At 37.0% G+C, this 10,175-nt stretch overlaps 1 non-coding gene and 1 pseudogene across 1 annotated transcript; both read right to left on the bottom strand.

Moving 5' to 3' along the window:
• Positions 1-5,383: 5,383 nt before the first annotated feature.
• Positions 5,384-5,487, bottom strand: LOC111813178. The gene has a single exon (XR_002818498.1). It is a non-coding gene; the product is annotated as a U6 spliceosomal RNA (small nuclear RNA).
• A 1,882-nt stretch (positions 5,488-7,369) lies between these two features.
• LOC101584885 lies at positions 7,370-8,318 on the bottom strand (annotated as a pseudogene).
• Positions 8,319-10,175: the final 1,857 nt, after the last annotated feature.

Below are 10,175 nucleotides of genomic sequence, written 5' to 3'. Positions count from 1 at the left end.
TTTTATTTTGTTTTTTTTTAGAGATGGGTATTCCATTTCTGTTAGAGAAGCTGTATTTGGAGAAGTCCTTAAAGGATCCTTACATACTTGATGCCAGTTCAAATATTGTATGTACTTGAATTGTGCAAAATATGACAATATAGTGCAAAAGTCCATAATAGTAGTAGGTTATCAGCACAACTGGCAATTGTCAGAAGTTGTTGACTTGAGCCTTCTACAACTCAGTATATTAAAATGGTATTACTTTTTATACCTTGTGGTTATACTTTTCTGCTAGATGGTTAAGATCAATATAAAGAAAGACCTATATAACAAAAAATGTAACTTTTATATCTGACAAGGTCAGTCAAATCTTCTCAGGATTTACCCTGAAACCATGTAGAGCAGCTTGTAGGTATTTTGTCAGTGTCAGCCATCTGGATGAGTCACAGTCATTACTTGACCAATTTTCTCTCTGTGAAAGCCTGAGTGATTTTTTTCTGTCTAGGTGACTCTCGTTAGGCACATTATATGTCATCGATCACTTTCCTCTGTGGCCCCATAATCTCCTTGAACAGAAAATTTGGGACACCACTGAGTTACAGGATGTCACAGTACAGGTTCTTTTATGTCCTGAGTCCTCACTGACCTTGAAGGGCTAGGGCAAAAATATTGGTTATCCTTGTAGCACTTCTTTTTCTCTAATTTTTGGTCTGCAAACTTTGGTTGTTAAACATCCAGAAGAGAAGCTTGATGATACTATTACCCTGTAACAGAGGCAGTCTGAGTATCAAACACTTTAGACATAACATGGAGCTGGTATTTTCCAACAACCATGGATATTCTAAACTTTAAGTCCCTACAGAATGTGAAAAAAACCAATTACACATTTTAACAGGACAATGCTATGATGTTTTTTCTTGTCTCTTGTTTTCTTTTATTGCCTTTTTTAAACAAACATTTAATTTAAAGAGATTATAGCAATAATTGATATGATGTTAGAAGTAGTACACATGTAGAAGATGAAAATGACAGGTATTTCAAGCATTCCTTTAGTGATACACATTGCTATCCTTAGTGTAGTTACTTAGTTCACAGATATCAGCTTGTAGAATTAGTCAGGGTCAGAATTCTACCTATTGACTTCTATTTTCAAAACCATGACAGAGATTCTTAGGACCATTGCCTTAACCATCTTGTTTATATAAATGTATGGTTTTGCCCCTGCCATATTTCCCAACTTTTCTACTTTCTTCATTGTTTACTCCTTAAATTATCACTTTCCATTTAACTGTGTTACACCTTTCAATTTTTTATTTCATTTACTGAGTTCTTTACACTAGACAGACAATACAATATTTACACATGTGAGTCAGATTTATACACTAATGGTTATATCTTCAAGTTGCATCCACTTGTATATAAAGGCTTTGAGTTTATTTTTCTTTATAGCTGAGTAATACTCCATTGTATAAAAACACCACATCTTTTTCATCCATTCCTCAGATGATGGGTATTTTGTTTGTTTCCAAGTTTTGGCTATCACAAATTGTGCTGCTATAAACATAGGCACACACATATCACTATGATATGTTGTTTTCAGTTCTTTTGGGAAAATTTCCAGAAGCGGGATAGCAGCATTGAAAGGGATTTCCAGTCCTAGTTTTTTGAGGAGTCTCCACACTGATTTCCACAATGGTTGTACCAGTCTACATTCCCATCATCAGGGGAGAAGGGTTCCCTTTTCTCCACAGCCTCTCCAACATTTGTTGTTGGTTGATTTCTTCATGATAGCCATTCTTTCTAGTCTGAGATGGTATCTTGGTGTTGTTTTAATTTGCATTTCACGGACGGCTAATGATGTGGAGCATTTTTTCATGTATTTATTAGCTTCTTGTATTTCTTCCTCTAAAAAGTGTCTGTTCATCTCAGATGCCTATTTCTGGATTGAGTCTTTAAATTTGTGGGCCCTAATCTTTTTTAGTTTATAAATTCTAGATAGAAGACCTTTTTAAAGTAATTATTAGTTATGATTTTTTTTGAAATTTGTTGGTTGTCTTTTTACTCTGTTGGTAATTTCTTTTGATGTGCAAAAGCTTCTCAATAAGTGGAGGTCCCAGTTGTTAATTCTTTCAAGTATTTCCTGTGCAGTTTGATTTTTGTTCATGAACTCTTGCCTACCTCTATGTCTGCAAGATTTCTGCCTACTTTCTCTTCCAGAAGATTCAGTGTTTCTGTTTTAATGTTTAGATCTTTAATGCATTTTTACTTTAGTTTGGTGCATAGCAATAGACCTGGGTCAAGTTTTAGTTTTCAGCTTGTAGAGAGTCAGTTATTCCAACACCATTTGTTAAAGAGGATATCTTTCTTCCAGTTAGCATGTTTGGTTCCTTTGTCAAAGATAAGATGGCTGAGTGTGTTTATACTTGCTTCTTCATCTTCTAATCTATTCCATTGATTCTCTGGTTTATTTTTTGCCAATACCATGCTGATTTTTTAAAATAATTTTGTTGAGAAACTAACAGCAATAGATAGTTTCAAAACCAATTAGTAGCACAGTTTCAATACTTAATACATTGTATATTGTTATCTTACTGTTTATTCACTGTACAAAATGCAGACATGATATCCTGTCCACAAACACTATTAGAACAAATCTTTCTATTCATGGAATTAAAAGAACCATGCTGATTTTATCACAGTAGATTTGTGGTATAATTTCAACTCAGGGATTTTAATGCTTCCTGCCTTGTCTTCGTTGCCCAGAATTGCCTTTGCTATTCTAGGTCTTTTCTGATTCCAAATAAATTTTAGGAATGATTACTCTAGGTCTTTGAGTTATATTGGTGGTATTTTGATAAGGATTGCATTAAATCTGTATACCAATTTTGGGAGTATGGCCCTCTTTATGATGTTTGTTCTTCTTATCCAGGAGAGGGGAATATTTTTCCATTTTCTGAAATCCTCTACTTGAAAATTACAGTACTCTGTAAAATTAGAGAGTACTGTAATTTTCATTGACTAGATCTTTTACTTCTTTAGTTATATTAATTCCTAAGTATTTCATTTGCTGTGTTGCTATTGTAAAAGTTATTGCTTCTCTAATTTCCCTTTGAGTGTGTTTGTTATCTGTGTAGAGGAATGCTATTGACTTTTTGGTATTGACTCTGTATCCTACTGTGCTACTGAATTTTTGTATTAATTCTAGTAGCTTCTTGGTGGAGCTTTTTAGGTCTTCCAGTTAGAGAATCATGTCATCTTCAAATAATGGTAGGTTGACTTCTGCTTTACCTATTCTTATTCCTTTTATTGCTCTCTCTTGTCTAATGGATCTAGCTAACAATTCCAGAACTATATTGAATAGGAGTGGTGATAGAGGATATCATTGTCTTGTATCAGATGTGAGAGTAAAAGATATCAGTTTTTCTGCATTTCACATTGTGTTAGCAGTTGGATTGCTCTAGATGACTTTTATCAGATTGAGGTAGAGGCCATCTTTTTCAATTTTCTGTAGGACTTTGAACATTAGTGAGTGTTGGACTTTGTCAAAAGCCTTTTCTGCATCAATTGAGATGATCATATGGTTTTTGGATTTAGCTCTATAGATATAGTGTATTACATTTATAGATTTGGATATATTCAACCATCCTTGCATCCCTGTGATAAATCCTACCTGGTCATGGTGTACAATCTTCTTGATGATTTGCTCTATTCTGCTTGCTAGGATATTATTCAGGATTTTGGCATCTATATTCATGAGGAAGATTGGCCTATAGCTCTCTTTTTTCAGTTGCATCTTTCTCTGGTTTTGGTATCAGTATAATACTTGCCTTCATGAATGATTTTGGGAGGATCATTTCCCTTTTAATTTCATTGAAGAGTTTGATGAGTGTAGGGATTATATTGTCTGTAAATTTCTTGTAGAATTGAGCTGTAAATCCATCAGGACCTGGACTTTTCTTTGTCGGTAGGTTTTTTTTTTATTACATTTTGAATTTTGTTGGCTGTTATTCGGTTATTGAGAGTTCTGATATTTTCTTGATTCAGTTTTAGTAATTTGTACTCTTCTAGGAATCTGTCCATTTCTTCTGTGTCTTCAATTCTGTGAGAGTACAGATTTTCAAAATAGCTATTGATAATCTTCTGAATTTCCAAAGGGTCTGTACTAATTTAGCTCTTTTCATTCCTTATTGCTTGAATTTAAGTTTTTTCTTTCCTCTTTTTCATAAAATTAGCTAAGGGCTTATCAATTTTATTTAATATTTCAAAGAACCAGCTTTTTGATTCATTATTTCTTCATATTGTTTTCTTTGTCTTCATTGCATTAATTTCTGCTCTAATATTTTAATTTACTCCAATCTTTTGGCTTTGGGTTTGGTTTGCTGTTCTTTTCCTTTGAAGTGCAGCATGTGGGTGTTTATTTGTTCCCGTTCTGTTTTCCTAACGTGTCAGTTCACAGCTATAAATTTCCCTGTAAACACTGTTTTCCTTGAGTCCCATAAATTCTGATAAGTTGGGCTTGAATTTTCATTGAGCTGCAAATGTTGTTTAATTTCTTGTTTAAGTTCATCTGTAACTCATTGGTTGCTATGGAGGTTGTTGTTCAATTTACGTGTATTTATGATTTTTTTGTGGTTTCTTTTGTCATTTATTTCCAGTTTCATTGCACTGTGGTCAGATAATGTGAATGGGGTAATTTCTGTTTTCTTGCATATCCTTAAGCAGGACCTATGGACTAGTATGTTGTCTATTTTAGAAAATGTCCTATGTGGAGCTGAAAAAATTCTGTACGCAGATGCGGTTGTGTAGAATACTCTGTATATGTCCTCTAAGTGCTTTTGTTACAAGTTCTGCTTCAGTTCTCCTACTTTTTTGATAATTTTTTTGTCTGCTTAACCTACCTGTTTGGGATAAGGGTGTATTAAGGTCTCCTGTCAAGATTGTGGTATTGGATATTAGATTTTTATGTCCATTATATTTGTCTTATATAAATGGGTGTTCCTGTGTTTGGTGTGTGCATATTTATAATTGTTACTTCTTCCTCTTGAATTTTTCCCATAACCGGTATATAGTGGGCTTCTTTATTTTGTTTGATCATTCTTTGTTTGAAGTTGAGCCTGCCTGTGAACAGGTTTTGCTACCTCTACTTTTTTCAGATGTCCTTAGGCATGTAGAATTTTTCCCATCTTTTGACTTTCAGCCCTTGGAGTTTTGCTTCCTAATCCACTCTGCCGGTCTACTTCTTTTAATTGGTGAGTTGTGTCCATTTACATTTATGGCTATAATTGAGATGTATTGACTTATGATTGACATGTTATTCACCTGCTGTTGTACATCCCCTTTTCTCCTGTCTTTAATTGTTTGCCTTATTTTGGTGGGTTCTTTCCATTCTTATTCTTGGAGTAAAAATATGCAATGCTTCACAAATTTGCATGCCCATCCTTGTGCAGGGGCCATGCTAATCTTCTCTGTGTCATTCTAATATTAGTATACGTGCTGCCAAAGCAAGCATCAATTCTTGTCTTTCTAACCATCAGATGCAAAGAAAAAATTCCCAATCACAATGCAGGGTGTACTAACATTACCTAGTTATAAGCCCTTTTACTGCACTATTGTATTTGATGTACATATTAGCTGTATATTTTCTGTTAACTTTGGAGAAGAAGAAAATTAAGTCTTAAGGAAACTAAATTATTTACTTTCAAATAGTCAGATAATAAACAACCAAATCAAGGCCTAGCATAGGAGGATTGCTACATTCAAAAGAGGAAGGAAAAGAAAACTTTGAAAGTTTACTATTTTCCTTAATGTTAGTAAGCACAAGTTTTACTCCAATCAGATTAGTATATAAAAGTGAACACCATAATAAAACCATGTCATGTCAATTTGGCATCCAAAATCATTTTCTTAAGCCATACCTTCCTGTCCATAGCTCTATGGTCAAAGAGAAATACATTAGGTTGCTAAGAGACCAAAAAATAAAATAATAAAACTTGTGAGAAATGAGATTTATTGAGATGTACTATAGTACTAACAGAGGAGGACAGAGTTAATTGGCACTAACAGGGAAAAGCCCATTAGAAGAATTTATCACTCCAGCAGCACCAACTGGAAGGGCCATGCAAATCCATGACCAATGTGTACCCAATAGCACTGCCTCCCCAAGCCCATGTGGACATATACTCTAAAATAGCATCATTCAGTCCACAAGGCATGCATGATCAACAACAGCACTACTGGAGAGGCCTAGTGGCAAAGGGTGGAACAAGTGTTTGTCCGTAAGTGCTTGGAGTGTTCCCTGGTAGCAAGCAGGACAGTGGCTGTCCCATGCTGAATTACAACAAGGAATGGTTTTTACAGATTCCGCTACACAGAAGCAACATAACTAGCTTGCTGAATTTCATGATCTGACTAATGTTTGAAGGAATAACTAAGTTAACACATGCAGTGAGCAGTTTTGGTACTTTGCTTAGTTCCTAGTATCTTTCTGATAATATTCACCTAGACAATTCATGCCCTATGTGCTTACAGTATCCCCTTGGCTTGGTAAGAGATCTGGAAATGTGAAAGGGTATTTCAGGGACATAGTACTAAACACCCTGTTTTTCCATGGGGATGGTACACACAGCATCCAAGAGACAATAGTAACCAGCATAATAATTCTACCTAGCATTGTACTACTCTTCTGTGCAATTAGAAACACACTAATCTCTTCCCCAGAAGAGATAAAGTCTTCATATAATCTTTAGTTTTGTCCTTATTCTTTCTTTCCTTTCCCTTTCTTTCTTTCTTTCTTTCTTTCTTTCTTTCTTTCTTTCTTTCTTTCTTTCTTTCTTTCTTTCTGTTTCAATTATTTAAGACCTCATTTACTTATTCATTTATTTATTTATTTTGGTGGAACCGGGGATTGAACTCAGACCCTTGTGCTTGCCGGGGAAGCACTTAATCCACTGAGCCATCTCCCTGGCCCCAAGACCTTTATTAACAGGTTCTTGCAATATGTTGACTTTTTTTTTAAAATCAAGTTGTAAACTTTTATTACAAATTAAAAACGAAGTTCTTAAAAATCTCAACTTGACCAGATATGAAACAACTTAAAAACCTTTAAAGGGATGCTGAGAAAAACTAGGCTTTAAAAAAAAAAAGAACAAAAAACAAAAACGTTTGTCACTACCAAAAAAAGAAGTCTTTAGGTAAAAGTAATAAAAACCCAATGCTGCATATGTAATCCAGATAGCTCTAGTTATCTGATCAACAGGCAAAAGGCAAGCACTTAACGGTTTTCAGCTGCAATTTTTTGTTCATTTCTTATTGCTGGAATTTCCTCTTCATTTCTTTCTTGCTGGATAACTAAACCGGATAATGGTAGAGATGTTAAACCGGCATTTACTCAGCCCCGCCCTGCTCTAGGAGCAGAGGAGTTCTCAGCTGGTGGATCAGCTGTTTTTGTCTCTTTGTCATCTTGTGGTTTAGGGTTTTCTGGGCATCTGCATTGGTAATTGAAGTTTTGAAGGTACCAACATTGAGATAGCTGCTGGCCTTGGGTCTCATCTTGATTTTCCTTATGCTCTTCATCGCCATCCTCTCTAGGCTGTCTTTGGCGAAGAAGGCCCCTGCAGAATCGTGGTCTATAACCTCAATACATATTCTGATTCACTTTCTACCTTGTTCTCCTGCACCCTGGTTGTCAGCACCCTCCATCACTTCTCCTTGCACAGGAGGATTGGAATACTGTGGTCGATGCCCACAGGTCAATGTAGTAAGGTGGGCACCTTCGTCCGCGGTAGGGCTGGCGTTGTTGGGCCTGACCTCCGGGAGAGCCCTCCATCCCTCATTCTTTTTCCCCACTCTCAGTATTCTGGAAATTGTGCTGGTAATTGCGTGGAGGACCCCTACGATGTGGACAGCATCTATAATGGTTCTGGTCTGCTGCGTATTTACTGCCTTGAACTGGAACTCCACCAGGGCCTGTAACATTTGCTGCCTCCACAACTTTTTCTCCTTCAACAACATCAAACTCCACAATCTCTCCATCTCCTACACTGCGAAGGTACTTCCTGGGGTTATTCTTCTTTAGGGCAGTCTGGTGTACAAATACATCTTCCTTGGTGTCATTCCTATTGATGAAACCATATCCGTTTCTTATACTGAACGATTTTACTATTCCCAAAACCTTCATTGAGATGACCTTCTTGTCCTCGCCAGCAGGTGCCACCGATGTGAGACGCCCCCCACCTCCCACTGCTTCCTGTGCTGCTGCCCCTAGTGCCTGGCTTGGTGTCAGCTGCGCTGAGGGCGGGGGCGGCGGGTGGCTGCTGGGTCTCCACCTTGCTGCTCATGGTTGTGGTGATGGTGACTGGGGCCGGCTGAGGCAGCTGCGGCTCCTCCCCAGGTGTGATGGTAACTAGGCCAGCGATGGTGGTGGGACTGCTCAGGGCCTCTGAGGTCTACTTTCTGCTCCTGCTACAGATTGAACTCCATTATAGTTTCTTATATGAACATACACACAGAGGTATCCATTACACAATGAATAATATTTGTAAAAATTGCAGTCAATTTCTGTAACTGGTCCTATAGTCATAGATTAATTTATATTTAACTTCTTTTATTGCTCATTTTGTTTTTTCTTTGCCTTTATCAAGCACTATGGGTGGTTGGTTGTGTTTATCTGACAGAGTAACTTGAATCCTCACTGTTAAAAATGCCAGAATTATTAGTGATTCTGTCTGAATTAAATTGTAGTTTTCCACCCACTTAGATCACATGATAGGGTGTTATCAAGAGAGGTAAGGGTTATCCCATGGTCCTGACCAATCAGCCCAACCAGCCACATAGCGTACATCTTTGCCTGTTGACTCAGAAGCACGAAGACTCCCATATAGCTGGGTGGCACTGGTAACTTTCAGTTCAGCGGAAACACTGTTGTGTTTCTTAATAGACACATTCCTTTACCATAACCAAAGCTTGTAGGCTAGGAGACATAATGACACAGGAGTAAGAAAAAAAAATTGATGGTGAGTCACTAGGGGTACGTGTGACTGGTGTCACTCCTATTTTCAGTCCTTGACATCTGATCCCGTGAACCCTGGCTATCAGAGTGCTAGTACCATATTTCAGGTACTGACTCAGAATATATCCAGCCTTCTGGAGAAACTTGTCCAGGTTTGTAAAGTACTATTGCTAGGTTGGCAGTAATAATTGTCTTTGAGAGGTCATTTCGTCATTTTATCAACCCAGGTGCTTAAGAATTATGAAGAACATGGTAAAGTCTATAAATTCCAAGAGCAAAAGCTCATGGCTATTCTTCTTTGGCTACCAAGTGAGATCTTTGATCTGAAGCAAGCTATGTGAAATGTTATAATAGTAAATAAGCACTCTATAAAACCACAAATAGGGATTTTGGCCACACCTTATGTGCAAGGATCGCAAACCTGCATACAAAATGATTGTTTATTTGGTAAGGATAAAATGCTCCTTCTTCTGTGCTGGAAGTGATGGAGTGCAATCAATCTGGCACCAATGGCTATTTGACCATCTGAGGGAATTATGTCATATAGTAACCTAACTCTTAGTCACTCTTACTGGCAAACTGGATACTAACTAGTCATGATAGCTAGGTTGACATTGGTAAGTTGAAGTATATGATGATGATGTTGAACTCATGCATAACCTCCATCCTTGCCACCCTGGTCAATGTATTTATGAGTTCATTGGACAAAGACATGAATAGCTGGGCCTAGAGACTGACTAGTATCTGTAGAATGAGTCATCCTATATATTTGAATAGTAAATGTCTAGGAGACCTCCTTTAATTAACACAAGTGAAGTATCTGCATGCTTTGTACCCATTCAGGAAACTTTATGCCATATGCCTTTCCCCAAAATTTGTCACCAATTTTTAAACTCGTGTTCCTTTCAAGCCTCTGATAATTCAGCTAAGCTACTAATTCTACAACATAAATAGGTATGAAATTCCTTCCAATTAAATAGCACAAATAGTTTCACTGTTTAAAGCTTTTCTTTTGTTTAGCGAAATTCTATGTCAATTCTAATTTTTCTTTTTTACCATTTTTTATTCTCTTTTAAAAACTGAAAATAGGGGCTGGAGAGATGGCTCAGTGGTCTAAAGCACCTACTTAGAACAAGCTTGGCAAAGCATCAGGGACCGCAGTTCGATCCCCCAGCACCACATGCCA

The sequence above is a fragment of the Octodon degus genome, unplaced genomic scaffold, assembly GCF_000260255.1.
Source record: "Octodon degus isolate 3935 unplaced genomic scaffold, OctDeg1.0 scaffold00169, whole genome shotgun sequence".
Taxonomy (NCBI): domain Eukaryota; kingdom Metazoa; phylum Chordata; class Mammalia; order Rodentia; family Octodontidae; genus Octodon; species Octodon degus.
This window is presented reverse-complemented; position numbering and strand designations above follow the sequence as displayed.